We start from the raw sequence: 18,628 nt of genomic DNA, 5'->3' as shown, positions 1-18,628 counted from the left end.
GCTTTTTTAAGAAGTTCAAATGAAGGTCAGGTGGGTGGCTCAGTCAGTTGAGTTTTCAACTCTTAATTTCAGTTCAGGTTATGATCTCAGGGTCTTGAGATCTACTACTTGCATCAGGCTCTGCACTCAGCAGAGAGTCTACTTAAGATTCCCTTTTCCTCTGCTCATCTGCCACCTCCCCTTGAAATAAATGAATAAATAAACAAACAAACAAATAAATAAATAGATAAATAAATAAATACATCAATCTTAAAAAAAAAGACTCATCATTTGATCTGGCCTGCCTACCATATTCTCTCTTTTGATTAACTCAGTGTCAACTGATTAGGAATCTTAATTACATTAGAAAAATCTCTTCACCTTTGTCATAAATCTACTAGAACATCCCATCATCTTCACAGCATTCTATTAGGTAGAAATAAGTTGCAGGTTCTCCCCACATTCAAGGTGAGGAGATTACACAAGATTGTGTCTCATTTGAGATCAACCTAAGGATATTTACTATATTGAGCACTCTATATTTATTTAACAACCCTATCCAAGAGAACATATGATTTGTTAATACATGATCAACCACATCTAAAGATGACAAATACAGACAAATTATTTTTTAAGTGCTACATATAGGAGATAACACAAGAATGAAGGATTTTAGGGGGATAATATAGTTTAGAGCTTCCTACCAACAACCTCTATGTTGCTGTCATTTCCACAGTTGATCAAATTATACCCAACTCAACAAATATTGGTAAAAATTAGCATCACATCTATTGTGAGAGATTTGCCAATAACTTTAGAATTACTGTGACACAATCATCATCATTTGCCTGTTAATTTTATAACCATTGATGGGGTTGCCACTATAAGGAATAATTGCTTTCCTCCAGCAACACAAAGATGAGCAAGATTCCACTCATCCCCTAAAATGACCTGTAGTCTAGAAAAACAGATATCTATACATTCAGATAAGTGAGACTTCCAAAGTATAAAACAGAAAACAACTGATTAAAGCCTGTTTCACTTAAAGTTTAGTTCGTAAAAAAGACCGTAGAAACGTTCTGCAATCAAGTAAATTTTATTCATATCAAGACAGTGCATTCCCTATCCATTCCTGAGAGATACATAATACATATTAATATAGAAGCCTTTAAGATATCTTATATAAAGTACTTAAATTTGTATAATCTGGGTTTTCACAATAATTGATGTATTATAGTCATCCTGCATCTATATTTGGATTCACCATCTAAACATTTTTGCCTAAGCACCAAATCTTGGAGTTTTTCTTTTCTTTTTTCTTTTTCCTCTGCCCTGTTCCCATTACTTAGTAAGCCCTGTCCATTCTACTTTCTAAATGTGTCAATGGCTCAAGGGTGTCTCCCTGGTCATTATCACAGTCCTAGAGAAGAAAATTCTTGGAGACAAATTTCAGCAAAGGTCAATTCTGGGAAGGTATTAAAAATGTTTTCAGAGACAGAGATATCTCTGTTTCTATGTATGGATCTCAGTGAAAGAAAAAACAGAGGAGTAACTTGAGCCTAGGCTTTTTTCTCCCTTCTTTCATTTCACTCTCTGTAATTTTGATTGCTGTTCTGAAATGTCTCATAGCAGTACACCTGGATGGAAAATGAATGAATTTCATTTGCATATTTCAACAATTAAAGGTGATAAATCTCACTAATCGTGCATAATTGCAACTTAGTGATTATACTAAGCAAACTATAATTTACAATTTAAGTGATTACTCTGTAATTCATTACTAAGCTATGTGACTCAGCAAAAGATAATAAGATTTTTGGAGAGCTATCTTTCAAAATATTCAATGTCAATGTTTTTCTATGAGTTTGGTTGAAAACAAACTTCTTATTTGCAATGCAGTCCGTAGAGAATATCTGTAAACTGATTGTTAGTCTCCAGCTATGACCAGTGCTTACAGGACCTGTCATTGTGCAGGATTTTTGCCTCTCCCCCAAGGACTACATGACATTTTTGCACAAATGGAGCTTTCCCTATGCAGTAGCTTACATGCTACCATGGCTTTCTTTTTTCTCTTTCCCTGCTGTCACTTCTCAGCCATCAGCAATGTTTCACAGTGCTTCAACTTGCCAAATAATGGGGTTTTGTGATGTTTTCTCTGCCTGACTTGTTTGTGATCATCCTGCTTCAAATCATCAGTCAGTATGTGGTTTTGCCGTCTGTCATTCACCCAATCTTGCAGACTTGCCCCATCAGGCTGAATTGTAATGAGTGTGACTCCATCGCCACTGGGCTTACAGTGTATCACAACGGAGGAATTGTTTAAGAATTTGATTTTAAATAGAAAGTATGAGCTGAAAGCCACAGGACAATATGCTATCTGTTAGTGGGCCAAAGATGTGCTCACTTGTCCTCATGAACTTCTCTAGATCATCTCAGAGTGCATCATTTGATTGGCATTTTGCTCAACTGATACACTCTCAGAATCAATTTTAACTGAGAATGTTTTGCTCTCTATCTTGACTGGTATTGGATCTTCCTGATAGTGGGTAATACATGACCTAGGAGGTCTTCAAGGCAAATCGTTAACCTAAAACATTCCTCAACTTGTGCATTTACTAGTGCATGTCACTACACAATTAATTCTTGAGGAAATGCCTTAAGGAATTTGGCAATAGCACAGGCTGCTAAAGGAAAAGAAGTTTATTTATAAAGGACTGAAAACATTATAAACCAGTCAAGGAAATAGCAGGTGGCTCAGTCATTAGAGGTGACTAAGTTTAAAATTGATTATGTGGTAACTTGAGAAAGAACAGACTTATGTTTGGGAAGGTAAATGAGTGCAGATTGTCAAGGTCTGAATCCACAGGCATAGCTGGATCTCTCACTGTTTATTCTAATGATAAATAACATGTGTTTATTCCCAAACAATAAATAACATGATGACATTAACTGTCTAGATCCATCTGGTCTGATATTATTGGTATCTAATGATGTTAATACACTCTGTATTTTTGTAGTCCTATTGTAAGGTCTTTTTTTTAATTTAATTAATTTTATAAAAATATGTTTTCTATTTTGTACAATGGTAAAATAACAAATACCTTGACAAAAAAAGGATAATAAAAAGTGCAAATATAGAGAAAATAAGTTACTCAAAATTTTCTTCACACAAAGACAAGCATTATTTATATTTTGGCATCTTATTCCAGACTCTTTATTACTATCTACTTATGTCATTAAAATAGAAAAGAAGCATTGCTATTATTATTGGCAGAAAGACCATATCATCATTTTCCTGTGAGCCTTCCTAAATATATTGTTAAAGTGGTAAGTCATTCCTCCTTTTTGAGAAAGCATCTTATTGTTTATAAATAGCTAAAAAAAAAAAAAAACTTGAAAGTTAGATTCATGTCATCTTCTTAGAAAGAATAACACTTTGGATACAAAATCAGTAAGGTAATTGTACTTGGCATTAGTTCTCCACTACATTGTTTTTCTCATTTTCTTGGCATACTTTAATCTTTTTAAAAGGATATTTGTATCACCAAGTATCAACATTATCATTCAGGAGGTGTACTTTGCTATTGTCTTGAGACCCCACAAATATAAGTATATATCATCAAAATGATTCATCCCAATTTCTACTTGGAAATAAGTAGACCTCAATAATCAAATGGAAGTTTTAACAAAAGACAAAGAAATCAACATGATATGTTTATTAAAAACAAAATTAATAACTTAAACTCTAAAAGTGACCCAAGGTCCAGAGATTTCATATTATTTGCTGTATCTGAAGGTAGAATACTGGTATTCAGGACATGATAGATGGGATCAAACACTGACCACTGCTCCCAAGGTTAGGTTAATAGCTTGATTTCTCCTTCAGTGTGGTGGGACTCACACAACCTGATAATTTTTTTTTTTCACAACCTGATAATTAATATGAAATGGCTCTGCCGTTCTGGCTTCTGTTCTTTTTGACGTAACATATTTCCTTTTTCACAATGTTTTTCTCCAGACATGGTTACAGTGGCATTATTCTGAGTTCTCTATATTAGTTTTGTTCTTAAAAAGTGTTCTGAAAATGCCAGAAACTCATGATATTAACTAAGGTTACAGGAACAAATAATTTAATGAATGCATTTAAAAAAAAAAAAAAGAACTCATATTCAGCAAAGTTACACATATTTCTTTAACTTGGGACTTCTAAGAGACTTTAATGTGCTAATATGATTTCTGAATTTCTATGATAGTATGCAGGATTTCCCAAATGTATTTGCTCATAGATGTCTTATTGGAGTTATCTTGCAGAATACTTTTTCTTTGGAATGTTTTTATAAAATCCTGCCCTAAGTAATTAACTGTAGATCCTCTGGGTCTCCTTCTTAATCTAGGTAATGATTATAATTTTCTTTGGAAGATACAGGATCAGCTTAAAATTAGCTCCTTCTGAGTATTGAGAGTAGGACTTAGAATTCTCTTTTTTGTTTCTTTATTCAGAGCAAAATGTTTCCAGTAAGTTGGCCTACAAGAGAGCTATCATCTAATACCAGGAAGAGCTGCTATAATCCTATTCAGTCTTTGAGTTTATTCCTACTTTCAACCATAGAAGCAAACCCCCTCTGAGAGAGATTGTTTGTCCATATTTAGGATAACTTATTGATTTTTATTTACTTCTGTTAGGCAATTAAGAGGTTGTAGTGAGTTCACCATATTCACTTGTGGTAAGCAATGATGTAGTAATATACAATCCTACTCTTACTCAAATAACACCACAGAAGTCTGTTTCCTGTTTCTATGTATCTAACAATGAACTCTGCAAGATTTAAGAGCTATTTAATCCATGTGGCAAATCAGTGATTCCACATGGTTCTACCATGCCACCATGAGGCCTCAATGTTGGTTACAGAGGGGGAAGAGAATGCATAAGGAATGTAGTGGATATTTACACTGCCTCTTCTGTTCTTCAGTCCTCCTGGGTGAAAACAGAGAAAATGTAAGTTTAATGTAAATCTATGCACTAGCTAAGCATGTTTTCATGTATATTCTTTTTCGATTGGTGCTCAGTCATAGTCTGTGTACCCCTTCCTCTACAAGCTCTTAACAGTCGTTCATTTCTGTTGGTAACAGTAGTATCTGTCCTAAATGATTTTCTCACATTTGCAGGGATTTACATATTTATTTATTTATTCATGAGAGACAGAGAGAAAAGAGAGAGGCAGAGACACAGGCAGAGGGAGAAGCAGGTTCCATACAGGGAGCCTGACGTGGGACTCTATCCCGGGCCTCCAGGATCACGCCCTGGGCTGAAGGCAGGTGCTAAACCGCTGGGCCGCCCAGGGATCCCCCATGATTTATTTTTCATTTGATCATTTGCCATGTCCAATCGTGAAATATGCACAATCCATACGGAAAGGGCTTTATTAGGAAGGAGCATCATCTATACTTTCAGTTTCCAGCCGGGAAACCAGTCACAATTAGAATTACATATAAACAAATCTACAAAACCATCAGGCAGTGTGACTCTCTCTTTCTTTCTTTCTTTCTTTTCTTTCTTTCTTTCTTTCTTTCTTTCTTTCTTTCTTTCTTTCTTTCTTTTTCTTTCTTTCTCTCTTTCTTTCTCTCTTTCTTTCTTTCTTTCTTTCTTTCTTTCTTTCTTTCTTCTTTCTTTCTCTTTCTTTTTTCTAAGATTCTATTTATTTATTGGAGAGAGAGTGTGAGAAAGCACAAGCAGAGGGTAGGAGCAGAGGGAGGAGAAGCAGGCTCTCCGCTGAGCCGGGAGCCTGATGTGGGGCACAATTCACCCAGGATCCCAACCATATTCTATTATATATTATGCTTTTGTCAACAAACCAGCCACTTTGCCATAAAATTACATATGAAAAGAATACGATCTTTGGTTGTCCTCCTTCTGCATACAATTTTTCACTCTTCATTCTAATCCTTTTCTACCCTTTCACTTCTATTAAATATCCTCATGGCATGTATTAGAAGCCAAATGCAAAGCAATGCTTAAACAGCATTTCACCATAAGAGCTACCTCTGCTCCAATAGAGAAAGTAAAATACTGAGTGACTATAAATCTAAGAACAGAGAATCGTTCCTGTTTATTCCACAGCCGATACAGGTCATTTTCTATCAGTTCCAATTTATATATCAGTTCTAATATATATGCTATTGTGTGATGATAAGAGAGAGCTATAATCTCTTGCTAAAGTATCTTTTTTAAACAAAGAACTTGGATCTTATTATCTCAAAATTCTTTCAGCTACAAAAATTCTCAGCTGTCCTCATGCTTTATCATTTCTAACAGCTTTTTTTTTCACTTACTAAAGTAGAAATTCTACTTTCTATTAGGTTTTTCTCATTTAATTGAGACTTGGTAACACTTTCTGACTGACAATATGGTTTAATAAGATATGATGTAATGGTACAATATATGAATAAAAGCCTCTGAATTTAGAAACCTGGTTCAAATTCCCTGTCAACCGCTTGCCAGTGGTGTGTCATCTGACAAATTATTTAACTTCTTAGCCTCGGTTTCCCCATCTAAAAAGTGGCAATAGTGTTAGTAACTTCTTAAAGGTGGATTAAATATTCAGGTGCTATGCACAATACTAGGTGGGTAATGCATATGTAGCACTACTACTAATAACATTAAATTTTCTTTTTTAAAATGAAGCACAGAGGCATGCAAAGTTGGCAGTTTGTAGAGTAGATTTTTGGAGCTTTTAGGGAGCCTGTGATAATATGTCACACATACAATGTGATCTATGGTTTAAAACATGCTTTTCCTTATTGTGCATCACAGAATGGACAAGCAAGGCAGCCATGGAAATTTTGATATCAATACTAAGTAGCTGCACATGAAAGAAAAGTCGGATTTTTATATGGATGTGATGCTTGTAATTGCAAGCTGCCTTTAATCAGGCATTCTTAGTTTGAGAAAATATATATAATCGTGGCACTTGTAATATAAATACTCTGTAATATTAAAAGGATATATAGCTTGAATACTTACCAAAGAGAATCAAAGTTATAGAGAAAATAGTCCCAATTAGTATTATATGGTACTTATTATTCAGCAGAAATAATTATATTCAAATCTCAACTATCCTTAATATTGGAGAGCAGAAAATAATATTGAGAATGCAGAGCTTTCTTATAGTAACTTTTAGCATTCTAGGGCCAGGGGTCTACACAGATACACTGTAAGTACAACAATATGTCACAACCAAATAAGCATCTACAAAAGTAAACTAATTATAAATATTTTTACTTTGACTTCACAACTGAACCTTCCTGAGATTACAATAGCTGTCTGAATGAAAAAGAGAAAAAATAGAGATATATGTGAATCAATGAATAAAAAAATTTAAGCAATTTTCTTAGTTTTAATTTTTTAATATGCTGGTTTTGAGTTTTTAAGATGTATTTATTAATATATATGTATATATCAGTATATATTTAAACATATATCACCATTAAGTTACTTTTTATTATAGTGTATATTTAATTCTGGATAAGAATATATGTCCTATACCATTCCAAGGAGATTAAGGACTTTTTAAAATGTTGACATTTACTCTTCATGATTTCAAATACACACTAAAAGACTCAGTATTGTCAGTTTAACTATTTGTGTCACCCATTTATGTTAGAGATGACTGTAATAAAGATTAATATTTCTGACAACTCATAAAAACATGTACTTTATATGTTTGTCGTCAAAATTTCCAAAGTGCCACCCACACTGAGCCTTCAATTTTGTCTTTCCTTCTTGTGGCTTTCTGACAGAATAAGGGAAAAATGAAATAAGGAAAGAAGAGGAAGGCTGGCTGCTGCTTTGCTTCCCTCAGCCTTTCTCTCTGCTTAGCTGGCATTTGTTCTATTTTTCAAGGGCAGTTCTGAAGCTACAGAAAAGTGAAAAAGACACATAATATTGTGGAAGTCCCATACTCTTTGTCTCCAGGTTTCAATCTGTGATTTGACTTTATTACTCTTGAATCTTTCATACCTCTAGTAATTGTTTGTTTATAGTAAATATGAAATGCCATATTTTTATTTTATGTTTCTGTTAAAGTGACAGTTAAACCTTAGCAATTATGTGATGTGTTTGCAACTGAATTGGTGTTCAACTCATGTTCTAATTGTTCAAATCATGTTCTACTACAAATCCGCAAATTTCATTATTTCTCACATCTAAAGCTTGCCTATGTGAAATCATACTCTTTCATTCTTATGGTTAATCTTTATATTAAGCATCCAAATGGATCTGTGGGAAAAGGAGAGGCTAATTATTTTATTTACATCTTATGGGCATTAATTAATTGGAGGTCTATACTTAAAATTAATGTAGTAAATACAGAAAAGGCGCTAAGACTATATGGGCTAAAGCCAAGGGAATTTAGCATTGTTTTCCACTTGTTATTGACAACACTTTTATGTTAGTCAAGATTTACAGTTACTTATGATCAACGACAAGAGCTATCCCAATCTAGGCCACCAAATCACACATGCTTCCAGAAATTTGCACAGAATAGAGTCAGGGAGAATTTAAGTATTTTCTACTTTCAATAGTCTCTTCTTTGTGGATTTTTCTATCTACAATACACACTTCTTAAACTGCAACTTCATGCTACTTTTAGCTAATTGCTTCATCTAACAGAACTAATAAAGCATTTGTCTATAGTTTTTAAATTTTAAGTTAATATTTGTAAGTATTTATAGAATAATTGCCTTATTGGTTTACTAAGTGAAGTTGTTCTAACTGCACTCTCTTGTTTTTTCCTGTTTCAAAACTTTCAAAAGCAATTACACAAATGTGAACTTACATACCTCTAGTTTATTACACTCTCTTTATGGTAGGATTAACCTAGGTAGAGGAATAAAGCTATGTTAGCAGATATCTTTCCAGTTTGGCAAAGCAATAAGTAGTGTAGGTGAATTTAATTTTTAAAAATCTAAAGCATCTTTGAAAATTAGAATTTTACAGAACCACCATCTTTACTATAATGTCCTTATCTCATTTGCTTAATTTTAAAATTATTTAAATTGCATTACTTGAAACAAAAAATCATAATAGTTATTCATAAAAGAATGCTTATCTAGGTTTACAGATTTCCTAAATTTTCACTTCATTCATATCCATCAGTATTTCATCAGTAAAGGTTTTATATCCTTTTTAAAAACCTGTTATGTTTTATCACTTTAAAAATTTTATATCTATGTATTTGATAATTACAAAGATACTTTAATTTCAAAAAGTATCTTTCATCTAAAGGAATAAAAATAACCTAATATTCTTTGAATTCTGTGGCATTTGGGGTGGAAAAATATCCAGAATTTCAAAATCTAAATCCAAATACAGAAAAATCATTCCATAGTATTTTTTAATTGCTGTGTTGTAGGCTACTTATTATTAATATCAGCTCAAAAAAGTTCATTTCTAATTACCTCCTGCAAGTTTTTTTTTTTTTCTATTGAAGACCTCAATTGACTGACACATTAAATTATGCATGATCAACTGAAAAGGATCAGTTCAAATTTTGGCACTCAGTCACCATCTGTGCTTTGTGCACTGACATATCTCACTTCACTTTCATGTTTGCTTTATAAATGGTGTGACGGTTAGGCTTTTCATAACGTTTGTTGTTCCATAAAATTAATTCTAGTGATGGTCATATTTTGAGAACATAAAGCTCCATTCAAGAAACTGAAGAATTTTGAAAATAAAAACTTCCATTAGTGTGGTGACTTAATTTCAAACATTTCTCAAGACAATCAATCCAGGTATAGAGTCAGCAGAAATTTTTCAGAACATATAATCTTGGGACCTAATTTCTGTTGCAATGCTACTTCCTTCAAAAAAGCCTTTAGTGGGATCTTCCATGTTATAAATGTGCATAGTTTCAAACTTTAAAGCAAATAAAAAGTAAAAACAATTCTCTCAATCCATTTATTAACAATTATTATCACTTTGTTAAACTTAAGAAGAGACAAATGCAAGACATACTGAACATTCAAGTCAAATATAGTAAATGTTGTGCATTGTAAAATAATCTTTAAGATTATCAGTAAAGTATTTGTATACATTCATCTGGAATAATAAATAAATGACTTTATTATTGTCGTGTACCCTGAGATATAGCATGGATCTAAATCTTTGGCACACATATTTTACTCTAACCCACATCCCAAATATTTTCCCCAAATAATAGCAAATGTAATTTCTACAGTCTTTGTCTATAATGGCCCTCATTTTTAGAGTGAAATTCTGTGAATTATTCATGTTACCTATCTTACTTGCATGTTCAAAGGAGTGATTTGTCTTTTGTTTTTCAACTACAATTGTGTAAAATAATCCTTTCATATTAAATAAATTTTTAAAAAATCTGGCCTAGATAAACTGTCACATTCCCACAAAATACTTTCTGTAGTCCAAAGATAACTTCTAGAAAGTTTTAGAAATTATTTTCTAGTTTTATTAGTCTCCAAGTTTTTTCCCTTAATGTTCACTTCATTAGATTCAGGAAAAATATGACCAAAAGTTCTTAATAGCAAAAATCTTTCTACTTTTAAAATGTTCCCAGAAAAAAAGAGGCACAAAGTCAAAAGGAAGAAAAATGAACTAATTTTCTTGGCAATCAAATGAGTATTTGGAACCAAGGATTAAATGAAGTAAAATTCTGGTTACACCTCCCCTTCTTTTCCTGAAAGTAAACAGACATTGAACTATTTTAAAACTGTTACAAAACCAAAGGTTATAAAAGTTTTACGTTTTCACCTTGACATTTCCTATTGATAGTAACTTCAAAAAAAAAAAGTTTTCTTTCAAAATTTACTACACCATTGTTAGGATTATGTGATTTACAATAAAGAAGAGAGAAAAGTAATCAATTCAAAGCCAAATACTTTTCTCTGATACCCTTTCTTACGTTTCTTCTAAAAACACTGTACTTAATATTTTCTTTTTATCCAGGTATACACTATGCTAACTTTCTAATAGCCAGTTTTTATTTTTTATTTTTTTTCACCAGATACATTTGCTTTGGTTCCCTTAAAAGTTTGGTATTTAATCAAGATTTGGCCTTCGATCAACATCTTCTCTTACTGAGAGATTTAATCTAGGCATATGTTTCTCTAACAACTACCTATAGAACATTAAAAATATACTTCTAACATGGATATTTTTACAAACTTATATAGACAACTACATCTCCATCTAAATAGTTTCCCATGTATAGTGATTACAGATACTATTTGTAGGAAACATTTGTGATGTATGACAGCTTCAAAACATAATCCTGTGTATTTACCCAACCACACAATGAAGCAGCTATTGGAATTTGCTTTTGGCAGATAATAATATTATTCAATATTTCTCATAGCCCTGGTGCTATTTTAACTATCACCTTTCTTATATCATTTAATCTTCACAATCATTGTATCTAGTAGGTAACGTTATTATCCCATTTTTACATTGGTTGTAACTTTAGCATAGAGAAATTGAGTTATTTGTTAAAAGTGACACAGTGGAAGGCTTGCTACTTTTGTTAATCAATCTGATAGTTGTTTTATTACAAACGCTGTACCTTATACTTACACTATACTGACCCGCACAGGCCCTCAATTCAATCTAATAAAATATACCTTCATATTTTCCTCACCACCATCTTTTTATCCTATATTTAAAATTTTTATTCTAACACCATGGAAATAATTCTAACATATGCATGGCTTACCTCTGTCTTATATGTAGCGTTTAATTTTTGATATATTCTGCCAATATTCTCTTAATAGTTTCCACTTTTGTTGCTTTCTTTGAGTCAGCACTGCTACTGCTTAAATCCATCTTTTCACACTGGGACTAAAGCAATAATCTCTTCTAAATTGTCTTGTTGCCATTATTAGAAACACTTTCTAAACTGCTCCATACTCTCTGAATCAAAACACTTAAAAAGTCTTATAGAAGCATATTACTGAAGTATTCTAATATTTTAGTAACTTTTCATCTCACATTATTTTATAGGACGATATGACTTTCTCCTTCCTATCATTTCAAACACATAGTCTATTTTTAACTCTTCTGCTTATCATAACAACTTATACAGACTTAACTAAATGAAATATCTTAATCCATGACTCCAGTCTTTTGCACATGCTGGTGTCCCTCCAACTGGAATGAACTTTTTTTTTTTAATATTTTATTTATTTACATAAGAGAGAGAGAGAGAGAGAGCATGAGCAGAGGGGAGAAGCAGAGGGACAGGGTTAAGAAAACTCCGTGCTCAGCAACTTGCAGTTCCGTTCCAGGACCCTGAGATCACCACCCGAGTCAAAATCAAGAGTCAGATGTTCAATTGACTGAGCAGCCCAGGTGCCCCTGGAATGAACTCCTATACCTAGGGTGCATCTACTAATCTCTCTGTTCTGCCATCCTTGATCATAATTCCAATTATAATTGATCATTTTCACCTTTATCATTGCATCTTTATGCCAAGCAGTGTTTTGGTGCTATATATCCACATGTTACCCATATTTAAAAATATATTTGAGTATATGTGAATATATATTTTATATATATCATATGATATATATTTTATATACGTATATTATATATATTACATATGTATTATACACATTTTATATATACATATACTTTTTACATATATTTAACATATTTATATGTCGAGCATATATGTTCATATATATGTTTAATATATATTTCAATTATAGTACTTAAGATAATCTATCACAATAATTCGTTAATATACTTCCCATTTAAATATGATCTACATTGTGAAGTAGAATCATAGGACTTACTACGGGGAGCAAAGAAAATGGAAAATTTAAGAGTTACTTTCAGAATTACAAGTTTGAATGACCAATTGTCCCTGAAATTATTTGAGTTAGTAAGAAGAGGCAGAGAAACCAATTTGGATGGATTTTTAATTTTACTTATACTTCATTTTGCTCTGATATATTGCTGAAGTTTAACTATAATCATTAGCTCAAAAACAATTTCTTTATAAGACACAAAGTCATTTGTGTACTTATATTAAAACTACATTTTAAGGAAAACATTTAAAAGAAGAAAAGACTAAAATTAAATATTAGAAAATTCTTATGTGAGCCATTTCCACACAGAGTTTAATTGTGTATGCAATAATTGGTTATTGAAAGTTATGTATACCATAGGCATTAGATGAAGAAAGATATAAATTTAGACAAAAAGGGGAAAAACATTGTTTTTAAAATGTTGCCATGCATGTCATCTATATACTCATGGTTTTGAAATCATATTCAACAAATTAAAATGCTGTTTTGGTATAGTTGCCATGAGGCCACTTTAATAACAATCATTTCATGTTCATGGTACACTTAGTAAAGAGAGACAGTCTAGATTTTGTCATTTTATTTTATTTTTTTATTTTTTTTAGATCTTGTAATTTTATTTTTTTTTAATTTATTTTTATTGGTGTTCAATTTGCCAACATACAGAATAACACCCAGTGCTCATCCCGTCGAGTGCCCCCCTCAGTGCCCGTCACCCATTCACCCCCACCCCCGCTCTCCTCCCCTTCCACCACCCCTAGTTCGTTTCCCAGAGTTAGGAGTCTTTATGTTCTGTCTCCCTTTCTGATATTTCCCACACATTTCTTCTCCCTTCCCTTATATTCCCTTTCACTATTATTTATATTCCCCAAATGAGTGAGAACATATAATGTTTGTCTTTCTCCGATTGACTCATTTCACTCAGCATAATACCCTCCAGTTCCATCCACGTCAAAGCAAATGGTGGGCATTTGTCGTTTCTAATGGCTGAGTAATATTCCATTGTATACATAAACCACATCTTCTTTAGCCATTCATCTTTCGATGGACACCGAGGCTCCTTCCACAGTTTGGCTATTGTGGACATTGCTGCTAGAAACATTGGGGTGCAGGTGTCCCAGTGTTTCATTGCACCTATATCTTTGAGGTAAATCTCCAACAGTGCAATTGCTGGGTCGTGGGGCAGGTCTATTTTTAACCCTTTGAGGAGCCTCCACAGAGTTTTCCAGAGTGGCTGCACCGGTTCACATTCCCACCAACAGTGTAAGAGGGTTCCCTTTTCTCCGCATCCTCTCCAACATTTGTGGTTTCCTGCCTTGTTAATTTGCCCCATTCTCACTGGTGTGAGGTGGTATCTCATTGTGGTTTTGATTTGTATTTCCCTGATGGCAAGTGATGCAGAGCATTTTCTCATATGCATGTTGGCCATGTCTATGTCTTCCTCTGTGAGATTTCTCTTCATGTCTTTTGCCCATTTCATGATTGGATTGTTTGTTTCTTTGGTGTTGAGTTTAATAAGTTCTTTATAGATCTTGGAAGCTAGCCCTTTATCTGATACGTCATTTGCAAATATCTTCTTCCATTCTGTGGATTGTCTTTGAGTTTTGTTGACTGTATCCTTTGCTGTGCAAAAGCTTCTTATCTTGATGAAGTCCCAATAGTTCATTTTTGCTTTTGTTTCTTTTGCCTTCTTGGATGTATCTTGCAAGAAGTTACTGTGGCTGAGTTCAAAAAGGGTGTTGCCTGTGTTCTCCTCTAGGATTTTGATGGAATCTTGTCTCACACTTAGATCTTTCATCCATTTTGAGTTTATCTTTGTGTTTGGTAAAAGAGAGTGGTCTAGTTTTTTTTTTTTTAATATTTATTTATTTATTTATTATTTATTTATTTATTTATTTATTTATTTATTTATTTATTATAGTCACAGAGAGAGAGAGAGAGAGGCAGAGACACAGGCAGAGGGAGAAGCAGGCTCCATGCACCGGGAGCCCGATGTGGGATTCGATCCCGGGTCTCCAGGATCGCGCCCGGGCCAAAGGCAGGCGCCAAACTGCTGCGCCACCCAGGGATCCCCGAGAGTGGTCTAGTTTCAATCTGCATGTTGATGTCCAATTTTGTAATTTTAATCAATTTTTTCAACTTTACTAAATTTACAAGTGAAAGAAGATAAGGGAGTAAAACTATAAAAGGATACACTTAATAATAATAGCAGTTGAAATTCCTCAGATGAGACATAAAACATAATTTTAAAAGTTAGTGAACTTCAAACAAGAAAATTACGAAATAAACAATGTTTAAGAATATTAGAAGCAAACAAATGGCACAACAGTTAGGAAATCACAAAAAAAAACAAATCAGGAAAGTGAATTATGCATTTGCTTTGCACTCTTGATCACCCCTAGCTCCTTAAAATAGTTTCTACAACTGTAAAATGAAAGGACTGAGTTAGATGGTAGTAAGAGTATTTTAGTCCTAAAATTTCATTACTATGATAATAGACACCATTTCAGGAGCATAAACCAAGTGTTTCACATACATGACTACATTTAAGCTTCATTACAAACTCTAAAGGAGTTTTTCTGTATAATAAAAAACATAAAATTAAATTTCAGAAAGTTATGTCTCCAGATGAGCAAGAATCCAAACAAAATCAGACTTTAAAGCAATGAGCCTTATTTTAAGAATTTGTGGGTTTTGAGGTATGTAATACTGAGTCAAAAATGATAAAGATAGAATGGGGTTAAAATCCATGTAGTAACCCAGTCAACATGTATTAAATACTTAGTATGAGGAACCCATCATGTTTGCTCTAAGCTAAAGATTTTTAAAAGTTTGTATAAAGTTATCTTCATTATTTACTATTTTATTAGCATATTCTTTTTTACTTTTTGGTTGTTTAAAAATATTTTCAACATCTACAGAATGGATAAAGATGATGTCTGAGTAACTACTCATTAATAGCACACACCTACAAGATAGCAAATGATCAAATGAATGGAAAATACATATAGTAACTTTCAGTATCATTTTAAGCCAGAGCTATAATACCCACTTTTCTCCCCCAGCACTGGAGAGGGAACAAAGAGCAATATATTTTTTTCTTGATTGTACTTCTAATCAAGCAAGTCACTTTATTTTTTTGCAATTACTTTTTCTCTCACATATGATAAAAGGATTAGAGTATGTTATCACTGATATTTCTATGCATTTTTGACAGATGGCCACAAACTATTCCTTTTCCAGGGGAGCAGTGATGCTGAAAATATTTAGATTGTTTCACGGAAATTTATTTCATGGTGAAAAATGTATGCAGAATTCAGAGTTAAAAAGTTAACATTTTCTAAAGTCTTTTTTGTTGTTGTTCTAAAGTGATTCTGATTCATAGAAGATGATAAAGCATAAAATTTTTCTCAAAGTGATTGATCTGCAAGACACAGATTAGGAAATGATGTTTCTAATCCCCCCCTTTTTTTTAAGATTTTATGTATTTATTCATAAGAAACACAAAGAGAGAGGCAGAGTGAGAAGCAGGCTTCTTGCGTGGAGCCTGATGTGGGACTTGATTCCAGGACGCTGAGATCACACACTGAGCCGAAGGCAGACACTCAGCCTGAGCCACCCAGGTAGCCCCTAATTCCTGTTTTCTTTAGCTAATTAGCACACATATGGAACAGAAAGATTCATTCCAAATTATACAGGAAATCTAAATGAGATGTGTGTAATTTTTTTAAAAAATTAATTAAACTTACATGTTGTTTATAATTTTGATCTCTCCCAGATTAAATTCTTTCAAAGAATCTAAGAAAAGTGAATTATATTAAAACTCATCACAACTAAAAGCCAATACCTGCTTATTTGTTTTGTTTTATAAAAGATGGATATAATTTAACGAATATTTTAGGAAAGCTTATAAATATTTCTAAAGGAGATAATAATTGCAACATTTACTGAATCTGGGAGGGTTTTTTTTTTTTAAGCATTAGGTAATCAAAGCTAATATTTGGTGGACAAAAACAATGAAAAAGGAAACAGACTCTACTACTAATACTTGAAAGTATTAGATGCTTTATATTTGATTCCTCAGCCATTGGTCATTTGCCCCCCCTTTTTTTTCACTTTTGAAGTTTTGGCTTAATGTTCTGGAATCTCATGTCAACTAGCTTAATACAGAATCCTTCCCCCCATGCATAGTAGATCACTAATGATTGCATCTTCACAAAGAATACAGTGTTTTATATGTGTGAATGTAAAGTGATTCTGTAGAAGATCAAAAATCACTTATCTTATTAAAGATATTTATAGGGAAAAAAGATAAGAGCTACAGTCCAAATTGATTCAGTTTAAATATGATTTTAATAAATGCAACATTTAAATCCCATGTAAATATTTCTCACTAAATCCTAATGTGCATACACTGTGTGAGTACAACAGACAAATAATTTACTTATACCATTTTATGAAATGTAACCTCTAAAAGTTGTTTTTGACATGAAAGCATTGGTCATATTTTGATATTACTTCATTACGCTTTAATTAGTATATATAAAGCATATAAGGTTTATAAAACAATTTAACAATTTAATCTTGGAAGACAAATTTTTGTACTATGTTGTAACATTATTTATTATGCAGATTTAATTAAAACTTACTATTTTACAGTCAATTTATCTCTTCAAATACCAATTTTATGCTGTATATAAGTCCTCACAAACAGGAAAAGTTTTAGGATTTGTTCCATTGTCTTAGTAGTCAAAAATAAAATACTGAACAGTATATCACAAAAGACTTTTATTATGTGCTTTTACATTGGTGAATGAGTAATAATAACAACAGATAATTGAAATGATTTATTTCTTCAATTAGAAGTCACACATATTTTTTCAAATTGAAAACGTCTAGCCAACTGTATTTTCCATCTACCAACCCAGTGTTAGGTAACCAAAGAGAATATAAAACTTACTGGAAAAAATTTGTGAAATTACCAGTGTAAAGATGTGATAATCACAGTGCAGTTCTGGAAAAAAACTAAATAAACAATAGGATACCGTCTTGGAGATGAAAAAAAAAATGTCCAAGAGATGCCCAATAATTACAGAAAAGATCTAGTGGAGGTGGTCTCTAATGAACGTAGAGAAGGAAATCCATGTTAGCTATAGAAGTCAAGAGCAATATAACAGAGGGAGGAATAACACCATGGCAGTTTTTCTGTGGGAGAATGGGAAAGTTTTAAGAGGCCCAAGTGATAAAATTAATGAGGAGAATAAAATGTGGAGTCTGCACTAGATCTAGCAGGTATTTGGTATTTGAAGTAAAGGTCTGTGAAAGAAAATGTGGAACAGCTGGTCATGTATTTTTAAACAAAATATTAAAAGATAAATCTCATGGAAAGGGAGAACAGACTTCGTGAGAAACAGCAATCTAAAAATTTCCAAGGGAGATTTCATGTGTTAATAAAGTTTTCAGATTAATTGTTATTGTATTAAGGACTCTGAAACCTCTTGGAGCCAGTATTCTTTTCTGAAACTCTCAAAGAAAATTATCTTTGGAGGGGAACATGTGTTTATTTAGCTTTACATGCAGCTTTCATGTTGGCACTCACTTGCTCAAATATCTTCAAAGATTAGTGCTTCCTGAAAGATAGAGTAAAATTTTTCTAACATGTGTTTGAACTCCTTAATAAATGGCCCAATGTTATATTTTTAAAGAGCATTTACATTTTTTATGAGCTCTTTAAACCAAGCTGAACTCACTAGATGCAGCTTCAACCAACATTCCTTATACATTTCCTTTCCAGATCATGCAAAATTCCCTC

General features: G+C 32.7%; 1 long non-coding RNA gene across 1 annotated transcript in view; it reads left to right on the top strand.

The window, feature by feature from the left end:
* The first annotated feature begins 4,844 nt into the window (after positions 1-4,844).
* Positions 4,845-18,628, top strand: part of LOC118351996 (uncharacterized) — an 87,682-nt gene continuing 73,898 nt past the window's right edge. Inside the window, exon 1 of the long non-coding RNA XR_004808360.2 lies at positions 4,845-4,975. This is a non-coding gene — a long non-coding RNA (uncharacterized LOC118351996). The remainder of the gene's footprint in view (positions 4,976-18,628) is intronic.

Source organism: Canis lupus, chromosome 22 (genome assembly GCF_003254725.2).
Source record: "Canis lupus dingo isolate Sandy chromosome 22, ASM325472v2, whole genome shotgun sequence".
In the NCBI taxonomy this organism is placed as follows: Eukaryota; Metazoa; Chordata; class Mammalia; order Carnivora; family Canidae; genus Canis; species Canis lupus.
Note: the sequence above shows the minus strand (reverse complement) of the source record. Positions and strands in the feature narration are given on the sequence as shown.